This window comes from Ranitomeya variabilis, chromosome 5 (genome assembly GCF_051348905.1).
Source record: "Ranitomeya variabilis isolate aRanVar5 chromosome 5, aRanVar5.hap1, whole genome shotgun sequence".
In the NCBI taxonomy this organism is placed as follows: Eukaryota; Metazoa; Chordata; class Amphibia; order Anura; family Dendrobatidae; genus Ranitomeya; species Ranitomeya variabilis.
The window spans coordinates 74,420,611-74,440,106 of record NC_135236.1 but is presented as its reverse complement, the minus strand read 5'-3'; the positions used below and the strand labels follow the sequence as shown (position 1 = coordinate 74,440,106).

Genomic DNA, 19,496 nt, shown 5'->3' with positions numbered 1-19,496 from the left:
CTTTAATATTGTAATCAAAGAAAAACTAAACTTTCTATGCCAGACAAAATGATAAAAAATGAAAATTTAATTACTCTTCAACTCGATATGATGAAGCGATGTGAATTAATCTTTCACTCTGGAGGACCCTGCACATCCACACATTACATACAAGGCCTATTGATTGCGATGAGAATTGTGCAATGCTTCATTTTACCTGTGGTGGCGCTGCAGGGAAATAACATTTTTACTTCTGATCAGTGAGATTTCTAGCAGAGGGACAATCCGTCATCCATATATATATCCATCATCCGTCATCATCATCCGTCATCCATATATATGTGTATATACACTCACCGGCCACTTTATTAGGTACACCATGCTAGTAACGGGTTGGACCCCCTTTTGCCTTCAGAACTGCCTCAATTCTTCGTGGCATAGATTCAACAAGGTGCTGGAAGCATTCCTCAGAGATTTTGGTCCATATTGACATGATGGCATCACACAGTTGCCGCAGATTTGTCGGCTGCACATCCCAAAGATGCTCCATACAAGGCAGGATGGATCCATGCTTTCATGTTGTTTACGCCAAATTCTGACCCTACCATCCGAATGTCGCAGCAGAAATCGAGACTCATCAGACCAAGCAACGTTTTTCCAATCTTCTACTGTCCAATTTCGATGAGCTTGTACAAATTGTAGCCTCAGTTTCCTGTTCTTAGCTGAAAGGAGTGGTACCCGGTGTGGTCATCTGCTGCTGTAGCCCATCTGCCTCAAAGTTCGACGCACTGTGCGTTCAGAGATGCTCTTAGGCCTACCTTGGTTGTAACGGGTGGCGATTTGAGTCACTGTTGCCTTTCTATCAGCTCGAACCAGTCTGCCCATTCTCCTCTGACCTCTGGCATCAACAAGGCATTTCCGCCCACAGAACTGCCGCTCACTGGATTTTTTTTCTTTTTCGGACCATTCTCTGTAAACCCTAGAGATGGTTGTGCGTGAAAATCCCAGTAGATCAGCAGTTTCTGAAATACTCAGACCAGCCCTTCTGGCACCAACAACCATGCCACGTTCAAAGGCACTCAAATCACCTTTCTTCCCCATACTGATGCTCGGTTTGAACTGCAGGAGATTGTCTTGACCATGTCTACATGCCTAAATGCACTGAGTTGCCGCCATGTGATTGGCTGATTAGAAATTAAGTGTTAACAAGAAGTTGGACAGGTGTACTGTTGTGAAATTGGATTCTGGGCTCCCCCGGTGGCCACTTGTGGAATTGTACTTGTGTGCATCATCCCCTCTGTTCACCTGCTCCTATCAGAATGTGGGAGTCGCTATATAACCTTTCTCCTCTGTCAGTTTCATGCCGGTCAACAATGTAATCAGAAGCCTTTCTGTGCATGTTCCTGCTACTAGACAACTCCCAGCTAAGTTGGACTTTTGTCCTTGTGTGTTTTTGCATTTTGTTCCTGTTCACAGCTGCTGTTTCGTTACTGTGTCTGGAAAGCTCTTGTGAGCGGAAATTGCCACTCTGGTGTTATGAGTTAATGCTAGAGTCTTAAAGTAATTTCTGGATGGTGTTTTGATAGGGTTTTCTGCTGACCATGAAAGTGCCCTTTCTGTCTTCTTTCTATCTAGTAAGCGGACCTCGATTTTTGCTAAACCTATTTTCATACTACGTTTGTCATTTCATCTAAAATCACCGCCAATATATGTGGGGGCCTCTGTCTGCCTTTTGGGAAAATTTCTCTAGAGGTGAGCCAGGACTGTCTTTTCCTCTGCTAGGATTAGGTAGTTCTCCGGCTGGCGCTGGGCATCTAGGGATAAAAAAAACGTAGGCATGCTACCCGGCCACTTCTAGTTGTGCGGCAGGTTTAGTTCATGGTCAGTATAGTTTCCATCTTCCAAGAGCTAGTTCTCATATATGCTGGGCTATGTTCTCTCGCCATTGAGAATCATGACAGTTTGACCGGCCCAAAAAAAAAAAAAAAGGGTTAAATTACTGGCTGAGAAAGGAGAGAAAAAAGAAGTCTGCTACAATTTTTTTTTTTTTTTTTTTCCTCTAGTTCTGAGTGTGCTCTTAATTGAATCACTTGCTAGTCTGCCTATACTGCAGCCTTCCTCTCTTTCTCTCCTTCTTATCCTTGAATGGCTCTGTGTTCACCTGTTTCAAATGGATCTTCAGAGTGTAGCTACAGGTTTGAATAATCTCGCCACAAAGGTACAAAATTTGCAAGATTTCGTTGTTCATGCACCTATGTCTGAGCCTAGAATTCCTTTGCCTGAATTCTTCTCGGGGAATAGATCTCACTTTCAAAATTTTAAAAATAATTGCAAATTGTTTTTGTCCCTGAAGTCTCGCTCTGCCGGAGACCCTGCACAGCAGGTCAGGATTGTAATTTCCTTGCTCCGGGGCGACCCTCAAGACTGGGCTTTTGCATTGGCACCAGGGGATCCTGCGTTGCTCAATGTGGATGCGTTTTTTCTGGCCTTGGGGTTGCTTTATGAGGAACCTCATTTAGAGCTTCAGGCGGAAAAGGCCTTGATGTCCTTGTCTCAGGGGCAAGATGAAGCTGAAATATACTGCCAAAAATTCCGCAAATGGTCTGTGCTTACTCAGTGGAATGAGTGCGCCCTGGCGGCGATTTTCAGAGAAGGTCTCTCTGATGCCATTAAGGATGTTATGGTGGGGTTCCCTGTGCCTGCGAGTCTGAATGAGTCCATGACGATGGCTATTCAGATCGATAGGCGTCTGCGGGAGCGCAAACCTGTGCACCATTTGGCGGTGTCTACTGAGAAAACGCCAGAAAATATGCAATGTGATAGAATTCTGTCCAGAAGCGAGCGGCAGAATTTTAGACGAAAAAATGGGTTGTGCTTCTATTGTGGTGATTCAACTCATGTTATATCAGCATGCTTTAAGCGTACTAAGAAGCCTGACAAGTCTGTTTTAATTAGCACTTTACAGTCTAAGTTTATTCTATCTGTGACCCTGATTTGTTCTTTGTCATCTATTACCGCGGACGCCTATGTCGACTCTGGCGCTGCTTTGAGTCTTATGGATTGGTCCTTTGCCAAACGCTGTGGGTATGATTTGGAGCCATTGGAGGCTCCGATACCTCTGAAAGGGATTGACTCCACCCCATTGGCTAGTAATAAACCACAATACTGGACACAAGTGACTATGCGTGTTAATCAGGATCACCAGGAGGTTATTCGCTTTCTGGTGCTGTATAATCTACATGATGTTTTGGTGCTGGGATTGCCATGGCTGCAATCTCATAACCCAGTCCTCGACTGGAGAGCTATGTCTGTGTTAAGCTGGGGATGTAAAGGAACTCATGGGGACGTACCTTTGGTTTCCATTTCATCATCTATTCCCTCTGAGATTCCTGAATTCTTGTCTGACTTTCGTGACGTTTTTGAAGAACCCAAGGTTGGTTCACTACCTCCGCACCGGGAGTGCGATTGTGCCATAGACTTGATCCCGGGTAGTAAATACCCTAAGGGTCGTTTATTTAATCTGTCTGTGCCTGAACACGCGGCTATGCGAGAATATATAAAGGAGTCCTTGGAAAAGGGACATATTCGTCCTTCGTCATCTCCCTTAGGAGCCGGTTTTTTCTTTGTGTCTAAGAAAGACGGCTCTTTGAGGCCGTGTATTGATTATCGACTTTTGAATAAAATCACGGTTAAATATCAATATCCGTTACCACTGCTTACTGATTTGTTTGCTCGTATAAAGGGGGCCAAGTGGTTCTCTAAGATTGATCTCCGTGGGGCGTATAATTTGGTGCGAATCAAGCAGGGGGATGAGTGGAAAACCGCATTTAATACGCCCGAGGGCCATTTTGAGTATTTGGTGATGCCTTTTGGTCTTTCAAATGCCCCTTCAGTCTTCCAGTCCTTTATGCATGACATTTTCCGCGATTATTTGGACAAATTTATGATTGTGTATCTGGATGATATTCTGATTTTTTCGGATGACTGGGACTCTCATGTCCAGCAGGTCAGGAGGGTTTTTCAGGTTTTGCGGTCTAATTCCTTGTGTGTGAAGGGTTCTAAGTGTGTTTTTGGGGTTCAAAAGATTTCCTTCTTGGGATACATTTTTTCCCCCTCTTCCATCGAGATGGATCCTGTCAAGGTTCAGGCTATTGGTGATTGGACGCAACCCTCTTCTCTTAAGAGTCTTCAGAAATTTTTGGGCTTTGCTAACTTTTATCGTCGATTTATTGCTGGTTTTTCTGATGTTGTAAAACCATTGACTGATTTGACTAAGAAGGGTGCTGATGTTGCTGATTGGTCCCCTGATGCTGTGGAGGCCTTTCGGGAGCTCAAGCGCCGCTTTTCTTCCGCCCCAGTGTTGCGTCAGCCTGATGTTGCTCTTCCTTTTCAGGTTGAGGTCGACGCTTCTGAAATCGGAGCTGGGGCGGTGTTGTCGCAGAGAAGTTCCGACTGCTCCGTGATGAGACCTTGTGCTTTTTTTTCCCGTAAATTTTCGCCCGCCGAGCGGAATTATGATATTGGGAATCGGGAGCTTTTGGCCATGAAGTGGGCTTTTGAGGAGTGGCGTCACTGGCTTGAGGGGGCCAGACATCAGGTGGTGGTATTGACTGACCACAAAAATTTAATTTACCTTGAGTCTGCCAGGCGCCTGAATCCTAGACAGGCGCGCTGGTCGTTGTTTTTCTCTCGGTTTAATTTTGTGGTGTCTTACCTATCGGGTTCTAAGAATGTTAAGGCGGATGCCCTTTCTAGGAGTTTTGAGCCTGACTCCCCTGGTAATTCTGAGCCCACAGGTATCCTTAAAGATGGAGTGATATTGTCTGCCGTTTCTCCAGACCTGCGGCGGGCCTTGCAGGAGTTTCAGGCGGATAGACCTGATCGTTGCCCACCTGGTAGACTGTTTGTTCCTGATGATTGGACCAGTAGAGTCATCTCTGAGGTTCATTCTTCTGCGTTGGCAGGTCATCCTGGAATCTTTGGTACCAGGGATTTGGTGGCAAGGTCCTTCTGGTGGCCTTCCCTGTCACGAGATGTGCGAGGCTTTGTGCAGTCTTGTGACGTTTGTGCTCGGGCCAAGCCTTGTTGTTCTCGGGCTAGTGGATTGTTGTTACCCTTGCCTATCCCGAAGAGGCCTTGGACGCACATCTCGATGGATTTTATTTCGGATCTGCCTGTTTCTCATAAGATGTCTGTCATCTGGGTGGTGTGTGACCGTTTCTCTAAGATGGTCCATCTGGTTCCCTTGCCTAAGTTGCCTTCTTCTTCCGAGTTGGTTCCTCTGTTTTTTCAAAATGTTGTTCGTTTGCATGGTATTCCGGAGAATATCGTTTCTGACAGAGGGACCCAATTCGTGTCTAGATTTTGGCGGGCATTCTGTGCTAGGATGGGCATAGATTTGTCTTTTTCGTCTGCTTTCCATCCTCAGACTAATGGCCAGACCGAGCGGACTAATCAGACCTTGGAGACATATTTGAGGTGTTTTGTGTCTGCGGATCAGGATGATTGGGTTGCTTTTTTGCCTTTGGCGGAGTTCGCCCTCAATAATCGGGCCAGCTCTGCCACCTTGGTGTCCCCGTTTTTCTGTAATTCGGGGTTTCATCCTCGATTTTCCTCCGGTCAAGTGGAATCTTCGGATTGTCCTGGAGTGGATGCTGTGGTGGAGAGGTTGCATCAGATTTGGGGGCAGGTGGTGGACAATTTGAAGTTGTCCCAGGAGAAGACTCAGCTTTTTGCCAACCGCCGTCGTCGTGTTGGTCCTCGGCTTTGTGTTGGGGACTTGGTGTGGTTGTCTTCTCGTTTTGTCCCTATGAGGGTTTCTTCTCCTAAGTTTAAGCCTCGGTTCATCGGCCCGTACAAGATATTGGAGATTCTTAACCCTGTGTCCTTCCGTTTGGACCTCCCTGCATCCTTTTCGATTCATAATGTTTTTCATCGGTCATTGTTGCGCAGGTATGAGGTACCGGCTGTGCCTTCCGTTGAGCCTCCTGCTCCGGTGTTGGTTGAGGGTGAGTTGGAGTACGTTGTGGAAAAGATCTTGGACTCTCGTGTTTCCAGACGGAAACTCCAGTATCTGGTCAAATGGAAGGGATACGGTCAGGAGGATAATTCTTGGGTCACTGCCTCTGATGTTCATGCCTCCGATCTTGTCCGTGCCTTTCATAGGGCTCATCCTGATCGCCCTGGTGGTTCTGGTGAGGGTTCGGTGCCCCCTCCTTGAGGGGGGGGTACTGTTGTGAAATTGGATTCTGGGCTCCCCCGGTGGCCACTTGTGGAATTGTACTTGTGTGCATCATCCCCTCTGTTCACCTGCTCCTATCAGAATGTGGGAGTCGCTATATAACCTTTCTCCTCTGTCAGTTTCATGCCGGTCAACAATGTAATCAGAAGCCTTTCTGTGCATGTTCCTGCTACTAGACAACTCCCAGCTAAGTTGGACTTTTGTCCTTGTGTGTTTTTGCATTTTGTTCCTGTTCACAGCTGCTGTTTCGTTACTGTGTCTGGAAAGCTCTTGTGAGCGGAAATTGCCACTCTGGTGTTATGAGTTAATGCTAGAGTCTTAAAGTAATTTCTGGATGGTGTTTTGATAGGGTTTTCTGCTGACCATGAAAGTGCCCTTTCTGTCTTCTTTCTATCTAGTAAGCGGACCTCGATTTTTGCTAAACCTATTTTCATACTACGTTTGTCATTTCATCTAAAATCACCGCCAATATATGTGGGGGCCTCTGTCTGCCTTTTGGGAAAATTTCTCTAGAGGTGAGCCAGGACTGTCTTTTCCTCTGCTAGGATTAGGTAGTTCTCCGGCTGGCGCTGGGCATCTAGGGATAAAAAAACGTAGGCATGCTACCCGGCCACTTCTAGTTGTGCGGCAGGTTTAGTTCATGGTCAGTATAGTTTCCATCTTCCAAGAGCTAGTTCTCATATATGCTGGGCTATGTTCTCTCGCCATTGAGAATCATGACAGTGTACCTAATAAAGTGGCCAGTGAGTGTATATATATATATATATATATATATATATATATATATATATATATATATATATATATATATATATATACCCTTCTGACAGAAGGGGATTCACCAAAGCAGACAATTCTCCAGCTGAAACTTACTGGTGGCGCTATAGAGTTAAGCCCTCTACTTTTTAGAGAAGAATTACACAGTTTATGTTCAGCACCACCATGTCTGTTGGTATTGGCTAAATCTCTTCACACAAAGTCTTTCATGGCAGAGAAACACAGAGGAGGATCAAAGGCTCAGGAAAGAATGAAACATTATAATATATATATCCTCCAGTAGCATATGTGATAATTACTAATGTTGGAGTACAGACCTATACAAAGTAAACAAGATCTGTTATTTTCAGCACCATGGATAGATCATGATTTTTGCCAACCTGACCAATGACAGTAGGTGTACACCATAGTTGTGGATATGAAATATCTGTCAATGGATGCTCCCGATTCTCTCATAACCATGCACCCTGGGGTTGGCTCAGAAGGCACGTTGATACCGATTAGCAGAGACATTGATGATGGATGATGGCCAGGGTGCTCCTATAAATCTCGTAATTCAGGACCTCCACAGCTAATACCTAATCTTTCTCCTTCCTTACACTCCCCAGCTACTGGAAATTACTACAACCTCTCTAAGCTAAAGCCCACTTGCTTGATCCCTGCTCCCTCTCTCTGAATGAAGCACTGTGGCAATGCCTGCTCCATTTGTAATAAACTGCATCATTCACAACCTCTCTATTTCTCGCAATCTATCCTTCCTGGGTCTCACAGAAACATGGCTGACACCATCTGATACAGCCTCCCGTGCTGCACTGTGTTACGGTGACCTTCACTTCCCCCACACTTCTCACCGTATCAATAAACAAGGTGAAGAAGTTGGTTCTTCTCCTTTGTAACTGCACCTTCAACCCATTTCCACCTTTTCCCTGCCTTATCCTCCCTTCTTTTGAAGTGCACTCTGTCCGTATCCACTCTCCCTCCAACCTCCAAGTAACCATCATATACCGACCCCCTGCTCCTCCTTAATTTATCTTCTGCACCTAGCTTCTACACTTTCTCTCTGCTGACATTCCCACCATCATCATAGGCTATTTCAACATGCCCACTGATACCCTCCAATCCGCAGCCTCCAAACTCTTGTAATTTGCTTCACAATTTTGTCTCACAAAATGGTTCTCCACATACAACCATAGAGACAGACATACCCTAGACGTCATCCTCACCATCCTCTGTTACCTTTGCAACCTCACCTCTCCCCTATCTGACTACTATCTATCCACCATCTACTCACTTTTTCATCTGTATCCTCTTCACCTGCCCCTTAAGCACAATCTCGCAGAAATTTTTTTAACACCTAGGCCCTCATGCACTCTCTAGCTCTCTTCTATCGCTGTCCACCATATCTTCACTCCACAATACAGACACAGCCACTGTTTTCTACAACGCCACACTCATATAAGCTATTGACTTGGTCGCCTGTCTCGTGTATAGCAGAAAGTGACATATCAGCAGACCACCCTGGCACACCAACATCACAAAAAAGCTTCAACAAGCTTCCAAGGTTGCTGAGCTGTACTGAAAGAAAATGCATTCACAAGAACACTTCACCACACTCAAACAAGCAATTTTCACATTCATATTGGCCCTCAACTCTGCTAAAAAGGAATATATTACAACCCTCATATCTTCACTATTTCATAACCCCAAATAGTTATTCCAAGCTTTTAACTGCCTCCTCAATCCACTGTTTAGTTCAGACCGCTGCCCTTCCTCCATAACCTTCCTTCCGACCATGACTGCAGGAGAACTTACTCATCTTCTCTCCAAATCACACCTCACCACTTCTCCATTTGACCATATCCCATCTCATCTCAGGCGGTTTATTAAACGTTCATAAACTTAGGGTTAGGTTAACAAAATAAAACAGCCTCTTCCAGGTACAAAAACGTATAACAGAACAAAAATGGAAAACAACCAGTCCATATAATACACAGCTCATCCGTTTAAGTTTCAGTCCTTTACTCTCAGATTCCAGCAGGGTCTGAGCAGCACATTTCCTCACCTTGCACACACAGACCACATGAGACAGCGCCAGCTGACATAAATCAGACAATTCAAGACCTGGACTGGAGGTCAGTGAGCAACCGATCCCATTCCAGCTTTTTCAGTTGCTCGTAAAACCCACACCCATAATCTGGGCTTATAAAAACACTTCTCAGCCCTATGTGTGCTGAGTCTGCTTCTCCGGGTCCTACATCACCGAGCAGGGCCGGCTCCTGGTTTTTGAGGGCCCCGGGGGAAAGAGTCTCAGTGGGCCCTCCCCCTTTAACACATACCACGATTCATGATGCACAGATACAGTAGAGAAATATAGGTATAGTACAATGCCAGATTTCACTTCTTACATGAGTGATAGCTATTGTAAATTCTACCATACCATACAGCAGAGGGGCTTTATATGTCATCCCCTTATACGCCAATTTTTGTGACCTACTCCCTCTTCCAGTTACCAGTAGGCACTTTATTGTTAGTTAAACTTGCTGCAAAGAAAAAACTGCATACATTGAATATGACAATTTTTTAATGGAAAACTTTTTAAAGTAAACATTAGAAAGTATTAACGTAGAACATTTGAAAAAGTGCAAAATGTGTAGCATATAGCACAGCCACGTAGTATAAAGCACAGCCACATAGTATATAACACAGCCCACGTAGTATATAACACAGCACACGTAGTGTATAACACAGCCCACGTAGTGTATAACACAGCCATGTAGTGTACAGTACAGACCAAAGGTTTGGACACACGTTCTCATTTAAATATTTTTCTGTATTTTCATGACTATGAAAATTGTAAATTCACACTGAAGGCATCAAAACTATGAATTAACACATGTGGAATTATATACTAAACAAAAAAGTGTGAAACAACTGAAAATATGTCTTATATTCTAGGTTCTTCAAAGAAGCCACCTTTTGATTTGATGACTGCTTTGCACACTCTTGGCATTCTCTTGATGAGCTTCAAGAGGTAGTCACTGGGAATGGTTTTCACTTCACAGGTGTGCCCTGTCAGGTTTAATAAGTGGGATTTCTTGCCTTATAAATGGTGTTGGGACCATCAGTTGTGTTGAGCAGAAGTCTGGAGGATACACAGCTGATAGTCCTACTGAATAGACTGTTAGAATTTGTATTATGGCAAGAAAAAAGCAGCTAAGTAAAGGAAAACGAGTGGCTATCATTACTTTAAGAAATGAAGGTCAGTCAGTCTGAAAAATTGGGAAAACTTTTAAAGTGTCCCCAAGTGCAGTTGCAAAAACCATCAAGGGCTACAAAGAAACTGGCTCACATGAGGACCGCCCCAGGAAAGGAAGACCAAGAGTCACCTCTGCTTCTGAGGATAAGTTTATCTGAGTCACCAGCCTCAGAAATCGCAGGTTAACAGCAGCTCAGATTAGAGACCAGGTCAATGCCACACAGAGTTCTAGCAGCAGACACATCTCTGCAACAACTGTTAAGAGGAGACTTTGTGCAGCAGGCCTTCATGGTAAAATAGCTGCTAGGAAACCACTGCTAAGGACAGGCAACAAGCAGAAGATACTTGTTTGGGCTAAAGAACACAAGTAATGGACATTAGACCAGTGTAAATCTGTGCTTTGGTATGATGAGTCCAAATTTGAGATCTTTGGTTCCAACCACCGTGTCTTTGTGCGATGCAGAAAAGGTGAATGGATTGACTCTACATGCCTGGTTCCCACCGTGAAGCATGGAGGAGGAGGTGTGATGGTGTGGGGGTGCTTTGCTGGTGACACTGTTGGGGATTTATTCAAAATTGAAGGCATACTGTACCAGCATGGCTACCACAGCATCTTGCAGCGACATGCTATTCCATCCGGTTTGCGTTTAGTTGGACCATCATTTATTTTTCAACAGGACAATGACCCCAAACACACCTCCAGGCTGTGTAAGGGCTATTTGACCAAGAAGGAGAGTGATGGGGTGCTACGCCAGATGACCTGGCCTCCACAGTCACCAGACCTGAACCCAATAAAGATGGTTTGGGGTGAGCTGGACCGCAGAGTGAAGGCAAAAGGGCCAACAAGTGCCAAGCATCTCTGGGAACCCCTTCAAGATTGTTGGAAGACCATTTCCGGTGACTACTCATCAAGACAATGCCAAGAGTGTGCAAAGCAGTCATCAAAGCAAAAGGTGGCTACTTTGAAGAACCTAGAATATAAGACATATTTTCAGTTGTTTCACACTTTGTTAAGTATATAATTCCACATGTGGCAATTCATAGTTTTGATGCCTTCAGTGTGAATTTACAATTTTCATAGTCATGAAAATACAGAAAAATCTTTAAATGAGAAGGTGTGTCCAAACTTTTGGTCTGTACTGTATAGCACAGCCACGTAGTATAAAGCACAGCCCACGTAGTACGAAGCACAGCCCACGCAGTATATAGCACAGCCCAGGTAGTATAAAGCACAGCCCACATAGTATAAAGCACAGCCCACGTAGTATATAGCACAGCCCACGTAGTATATAACACAGCCACGTAGTATAAATCACAGCCCACATAGTATATAACACAGCCCACATAGTGTAAAGCACAGCCATGTAGTATATAACACAGCCACGTAGTATATAACACAGCCACATAGTATATAGCACAGTCACGTAGTATATAGCACAACCACGTAGCATATAACAGCCCACGTAGCATATAACACAGCACACGTAGTATATAGCACAGCGCACGTAGTATATAGCACAGAGACGTAGTATATTGTTGTGAATTCTGCTCTTGGGCTCCCTCCGGTGGTTGTTGGTGGTAGTGCAGTTGTCTTGGGGTTGTAATCCGGGCAGGTGTTTCTGCTGATTGCAGCTCTATTAGGTATTTAGGTGTGCAGGCTCCATTAGTCAGTGCCAGTTGTCCATTGTACTTGGAGGGATTGCATCTCTCTCTGGCTCCTCGTGCCATGATGCCAATTCAGATCAGATAAGTTTCTGCTTTTTTGTCTCTGTGCACACATGCAGTGTGCTTTGCAATTCAGTGCAATTTATTGTGTTTTTTGTCCAGCTTAGACTTGTTTGGATTTTTCTGTCTGCTGGATTCTCAGGAGATGCAGATATACTTTCTATGTCTTTAGTTAGATGTGGAATTTTGTATTTTCTGCTGTGGATATTTTTAGGATTTTAATACTGACCGCTTAGAATTCTGTCCTATCCTTTACTATTTAGCTAGAAGTGCCTCTTTTGCTAAATCCTGTTTTCTGCCTACGTGTGTCTTCCTCTTGTACTCACAGTCAATATTTGTGGGGGGCTGTCTATCCTTTGGGGTGCTGCTCTGAGTCAAGATAGAATTCCCATTTCTATCTATAGGGGTATTTAGTTCTCCGGCTGTGTCGAGGTGTCTAGGACTCGTTAGGTACATCCCCCGGCTACTTCTAGTTGCGGTGTTAATTTAGGGTTTGCGGTCAGTATAGGTACCACCTCTCCTGAGAAAGTCTTTCATGCGGCTCCAAGATTACCAGATCATAACAGTATATAACACAGGCCACGCAGTATATAACACAGCCACATAGTATATTGCACAGCCATGTAGTATATAGCACAGCCCACGTAGTATATAGCACAGCGCACACAGTATGTAGCACATAGACATAGTATATACCACAAGCCACGCAGTATATAACACAGCCACGTAGTATATTGCACAGCCATGTAATATATAGCACAGCCCACATAGTATATAGCACAGAAACATAGTATATAATACAGCCCATGCAGTATATAACAACCCACGTAGTATATAGCACAGCCCACGTAGTATATAGCACAGTCATGTAGTATATAACACAGCCATGTAGTATATAACACAGCCATGTAGTATATAGCACAGCCACGTAGTATATAGCACAACCACATAGCATATAACAGCCCACGTAGCATATAACACAGTCCACATAGTATATAGCACAGCCACGTAGTATATAACACAGCCCACGTAGCATATAACACAACCCATGAAGTATATACCAGCCACATAGTATATAACACAGCCACGTAGTATATAGCAGCCACGTAGTATATAACACAGCCACGTGGTATATAGCAGGCACGTAGTATATAACACAGCCATGTAGTATATAGCAGTGTGGGCACCATATCCCTGTTAAAAAAAAAAGAAATGAAAATAAAAAATAGTTATATACCTTCTGGCGGCCCCCGGATCCAGCCCAGGCCTTAGCAATGCTCCCGGCAGCTACCGTTCCCAGTAATGCCTTGCGAGACAATGACCTGTGATTACGTAGCAGTCTCGCGTGATCAACACCACTTTACTTTAGCCATTAAATCTTTAATGTAAAAACACAGTCCTGGGGGGTAAGACTGCTGACGGCATCTGTGATATATATCATTAGTAGATCCAATAACTAAATTGTGTATTTTCGGTAGTGACTGCGCTTATCCTGTCAAACATTTCCCTTGATAGATTGCCGCTCAAACACATGTCCCTACTTGTACTTTTCATCCCAGATGTTTCCACATAGTAATATCAAGGAAACGTGTTCAACCAGCTTTTCCACATCTACCACTATATTATGACACAAGGGTGGGAATGAATAGTGATACTGAGATGTTGGATTTCCATCATTGTGAAATGTACAAAGAGCAGATACTCTACTAAATGCTCTGCAGCTGTCGGTCCGTCTATAGGAAATCAATGGAGGCAGCATTCTTAACCCCTTAATGACCGCCAATACGTCTTTTAACTGACCTGATATATAAGAGAATAGCCTCCCCATACAGGTGACAATCCAGCAGCTGCCAGCTGTACACTATAGCTGACAACTTGCTGCATCAGACACGATCAGTGTTTGCACCATCCAAATCTGTTTAACCCCTTAGATGCTGCTGTAAATAGTGACTACATCATTATAAATGGTTAACAGAGTGTGGGGGCTTCCTCTTTATACCAGTTGGTGCCCTCAGATCATTATTTGTGGTCCTGATGTTTGCCGTGGCAATTCATGACCAAATAGCGGCCTTAGAGTCTGACGGCTGTAGTAATCTGTTCAGAAGTTAGAGGCATTATTTTTTTAAATTCGTTTATTAATTCCAGAATAAAACAAACAGTGCACACATTTGCATTTATCATTATCAATTATACCACAGAATACAAATAATTGGAGAGTATCATCATATCCAAAGTTTACAGGGGTAATAAACTGTGCCTGTTAAATCATTAATACCTATAAAATACCTACTCTAAAACTTTAACAACTTTAACCGTTAATAGTAAGTCGCCAAAAGGGAAAAACAGATTTAAATCCTGCTCCACAAGCGATGCCCCAAAACCACAAGCCCACCCCTCTGTGTACACATCTAATCAGTGTAGACTATAGAGTATGATAAGAGGAATTCCATCTACCCCAAATCTTTTCGAATTTACCTGGGCATCCTCTATTTTGGTATAGTGTTCTTTCATATGGAATAACTGAGTTCACCAAGTCAATCCAAGCTCTGAGAGACGTGGAGGAACCACCCATCCACCTTAACGCCAGCACCTTCCGTGCCAAGAAGAGCGTCTCTCGAAGAAAGATCCCAGTATGGTGATCCCAGGACTCTGTATCCCACATCCCGAATAAGCAGGTCAATGGCTCAAGTGGGACAGGGATCGACAATAAAGATGTTAGTAATGTCGTGACCTCTTTCCAATAATGAGAAATTACCGGGCACCTCCATATCATATGGATAAAATCTGCATCACGTGTATGACATCGTAAGCAATCTGACGAGTGGAGGCGACCCATTTCAAGAGTCGTGTCGGGGTCAAATAAGTCTGATAAATAATATATAGCTGGGTCATCCTGTTATTAACTGAAGGAGAAACTTTAGTTGGAGATTCTAGAATATCTTCCCATTCCTCTCCCAGTATATCGGGAAGAAGTCCCTCCCACTTCCCTTTGATAGAGTTAATAGCAGACCCATCTCCCACGGATAATAAATATGTATATAAAGAGGAAATGAGTCCCTGAGGACCCTGTGAGTTGAGAATGCCTATCAGAGGTAGAGCTGAGATCGCTCGACCTGTACCCACATTTCGTATATGCGATTGGAAAGCTGACCTTAGCTGTAAATAACGGAAGAATTGAGATCTCGGAATGTTGTAAGTATTCCGTAGTTGTTCAAAGGATACAAAAACCCCCTGGTCATGTACATTGCCCACCGGATGAACACCGCATGAGATCCAAAAATCAGTAGATGGGTGATTCAGTAGTTCTGGGAAACAACTATTATTCCACAGTGGCATCTCGGCTACTATATCTGCAAATGTAATAACTTTTTTAATTTGTCTCCATATTAATCTCGCCAGTCGAAGTAAAGGCAGCAAACGGGGAGCACTGACTTTCTCCATTTCCAAAAATCCCAATGGACAATCAATCCGGGCAGAATGGATTAGATGACTCTCTGAATTAGGTAGGGAGTTATTGGGCATCCATTTGTTTAGTGCCTTAGCTTGCCCGGCAAGATAGTACAGATAAAAGTCTGGTAGGGCCGCCCCACCCCCCTTTTTCGGTCTCTGTAGAGTAGATAGTTTAAGTTTGGGTCTGGTCTTCCCCCATATAAAGGATGTGATTATGGAGTTTAAATTCGCAAAGAAAGACTTGGGTATAGGCACAGCACTATGTTGGAAACAATAATTAAGTTTGGGAAGCAATATCATTTTAATTAGATTAATGCGGCCTGCAACAGAGAGGGGGAGTTTGCTCCAGGTTATAAATTTAGATTTGACCAAATCTAATAGTGGATAAATGTTAAGTTGTAGGTCTAAGTTAGAGGCATTTAGGTGGTAAAAATACACTTTTCATTTCTGTCATACCACTTTGCATTAATTCCTTTAAAGCACCTGAAGGGTTAATAAACTAATCAAAAAAGCAGTTTTTGATATGTCAGGGGGTGCTGTTTTTAAAATGGTATCACGTTTGGGGGTTTCCCAATTTATGAGACCCCTAAAGTCACTTCAAACATGGATAAGTCCCTAAAAAAATAAATTTAGTAAATTTCCTTGAAAAAATGAAAAATTGGTGCTACATTTTTAAACCTCCTAAAATGCTAACAAAATAAAATAACATTTTACAAATGGTGCTGATGTAAAGCCGACATGTGGGAAATGTTATTTATTAATGGTTTGCTGTGGTATGACCATCTGGATTAAAGGGATAATCATTCAAATTTTGAAAATTGCTAATTTTTAAACATTTTTCTCAAATTTTTGATATTTTTTATAAATAAACACAAAACATATTGATCTAAATTTACCATTATCATAAAGTATAATGTGTCACAAAAAAACAGTCTCAAAATCACTGGGATTTGTTGAAGCGTTGCAGAGTTATTACCACATAAAGTGACACTGGTCAGATTTCAAAAATTTGGCTCCGTCACTAAGGGGTTAAAAATAAAGTGCAAGAGTACTAGACTTTATTGCCCCATGTGGCATCGTTTTGGTTTATAGTGTGAAGAACCTTGAGAAAGATTCACACTATGAATCAAAACATCAACACATGGGCTTAATAAAGTCCAGTAATCTTGCACTTTATTTGTTGGAGTGCTACCGCCATTTGTTTGGTATATTCAGAATGGAGGCTTGGCACTCAGACGTCCTCTATAAAGCTAGTGCTGGTTTAATTTATTTCTGCATCTATCTATCTATCTACAATATCTATCTATCGTAACAATTGCATCTTTACTAGTAGTGGTCTATCTAAGGATAGAACATCAATAAGTTTGAGCAGTAACTAGGCATAGACCATGGCTGTGGTGGATTAGCTATAGACAGACCATAGAGAGGTGGTGGACTACCTAGAGATAGACCATAGATAAGGTGGTGGACTACCTAGGAATAGGCTATAGATAAGGTGGTGGACTACATAGGAATAAGCCAGAGATAATGTGGTGGACTACCTTAGGTTAGACCATAGATAAGATTGTTAGAGTGAGTAGGGATATACTATAGATAAGCTGGTGAACTAACTAGGGAAAAATCATGGTAGTGGACTACCTAGGGAAAAAACATAGAGATAAACAGTATGTAAAGTAATGGACTACCTAGGGATAGACAGATATGTCGGTGGACTACCTAGGAATAGGTCTTAGATAAGGTGGTCGACTACCTAGGAATAGGTCATAGATAAGGCGGTGGACTAACTAGGGATAAACTAGTGAGGTGGTGACTACCTAGGTAAAGATCATAAAAAGGTGATGGACTACACAGAGATAGACCATAGACAAGGTGGTGGGCTACCTAGAAACAGACCATCAATGAGGTGCAGTACTTCCTGAAGCCAGCCATACATATTACAGTAGATGGCTGTCGAATGAATTATGATTTGGCAGATGGTTCAGCCAACAGCCATCTCAGCCGACTCTCTCATACAGCGGAGAACTCACTTGGGTAGCACTCCTATGTACTATATGAAAAGCCAATGGATTATCTCCAAAAAAACAATATGTTCATCAGTCCTCGATCTGATATGCCAGATTGACATCTCCCCCAACAATCAGTCAGGCAGAGCCTCCATACTGTCAACCAAACCCATCCACATTGATGGGTTCAGCAGACTTTATTCTAATGTGTATGGGGGACTTAAAGATATGCCATAGATAAGGTGGTGGACAACCTAGGAATCGACCATATATAAGATGGTGTACTATCTAGGGACAGACCATAAATAAGGTGATGTACTACCTAGAGATAGACCAAAGATAAGGTGGTAGACTACCTTGAAATAGACCATAAATAAGGTGGTGGAATACATAGGGATGGACCGTAAATACGATAGTGGACAACCTAGAGATGGACCATAGATAAGTTGGTGGCCTAACTTCGAATAGACCATAGATAAGTTTGTGGACTAACTTGGAATAGACTATAGATGAGTTGATGGAATACAGAGGAATAAGCTATATATAAGGATGTGGACTATCTTCGAATGGTTGACAAATAAGGTGGTGGACTACATAGGGATAGACTATAGATAAAGTGGTAGAATATCTAGGGATATACTATAGATAAGGTGATTGACTTCCTAGGAAAAGGCTATAGATAAGGTAGTGGGCTACCTAGGATAAGGGGGTGTGCTTCCTAGGGATCACAGATAAGGTGGCAGGTTACCTGGCGATAGTGGATTGATAAGGGGGTGTATAAACTAGGAATATTCCATAAGATAAGGTGGTGGACTACCTATGAATAGACAATAGATAATGTTGTAAAATAAACCAAAGAGTGGTGGTGAATAATGATGAGCAAGTACACTCGTTGCTCGAGATTTCCCGAGCACGCTCGGGTGTCCTCCGAGTATTTTTTAGTGCTCGGATATTTAGTTTTCTTCGGCGCAGCTGAGTGATTTACATCTGTTAGCCTGCTTGATTACATGTGGGGGTTCCCTAGCAACCAGACAATCCCCACATGTACTTATGCTGGCTATCAAATGTAAATCATTCAGCTGCGGTTAATAAAACTAAATCTCCGAGCACTAAAAAATACTCGGAGGACACCAAGCGTGCTCGGGAAATCTCGAGCAACGAGTATACTTGCTCATCATTATTCACCACCACTCTTTGGTTTTATTTTACGGAGTATACTCGCTCATCACTAGTGGTGAACTATCTAGAGGAAGACCATAGATAAGTGGAGGACTACTTAGAGATAAACCATAGAAAAGGTGGTGGACTTACTAGGGATAGAGCATAGATAATGAGGTGGATTACCTTGGAACAAACCATAGATAAGGTGGTAGACTATGTAAGAATAGGCTATAGTGGTGGAATACCTATGAATAGACCATAGATAAGGTATTGTACTTCCTAAAGGTACCTTCACACGAAGCGACGCTGCAGCGATAGCGACAACGATGCCGATCGCTGCAGCGTCGCTGTTTGATCGCTGGAGAGCTGTCACACAGACAGCTCTCCAGCGACCAACGATGCCGAGGTCCCCAGGTAACCAGGGTAAACATCGGGTTGCTAAGCGCAGGGCCGCGCTTAGTAACCCGATGTTTACCCTGGTTACCAGCGTAAAAGTAAAAAAAAAAAACATTACATGCTCACCTGCGCGTCCCCCAGCGTCCGCTTCCTGACACTGACTGAGCTCCGGCCCTAACAGCAGAGCGGTGACGTCACCGCTGTGCTTTCACTTTCACTTTAGGGCCGGAGCTCAGTCAGTGTCAGGAAGTAGAGGCTGGGGGACGCGCAGGTGAGCATGTACTGTTTGTTTTTTTTACTTTTACGCTGGTAACCAGGGTAAACATCGGGTTACTAAGCGCGGCCCTGCGCTTAGCAACCCGATGTTTACCCTGGTTACCAGTGTAAAATATCGCTGGTATCGTTGCGTTTGCTTTCAAACACAACGATACACGGCGATCGGACGACCAAATAAAGTTCTGGACTTTATTCAGCGACCAGCGACATCACAGCAGGATCCTGATCGCTG

General features: G+C 43.4%; 1 protein-coding gene across 1 annotated transcript in view; it reads left to right on the top strand.

The window, feature by feature from the left end:
- The window catches only part of HTRA4 (HtrA serine peptidase 4), a 64,456-nt gene that overhangs the window by 25,052 nt on the left and 19,908 nt on the right, over positions 1 to 19,496 (top strand). The window lies entirely within an intron of this gene.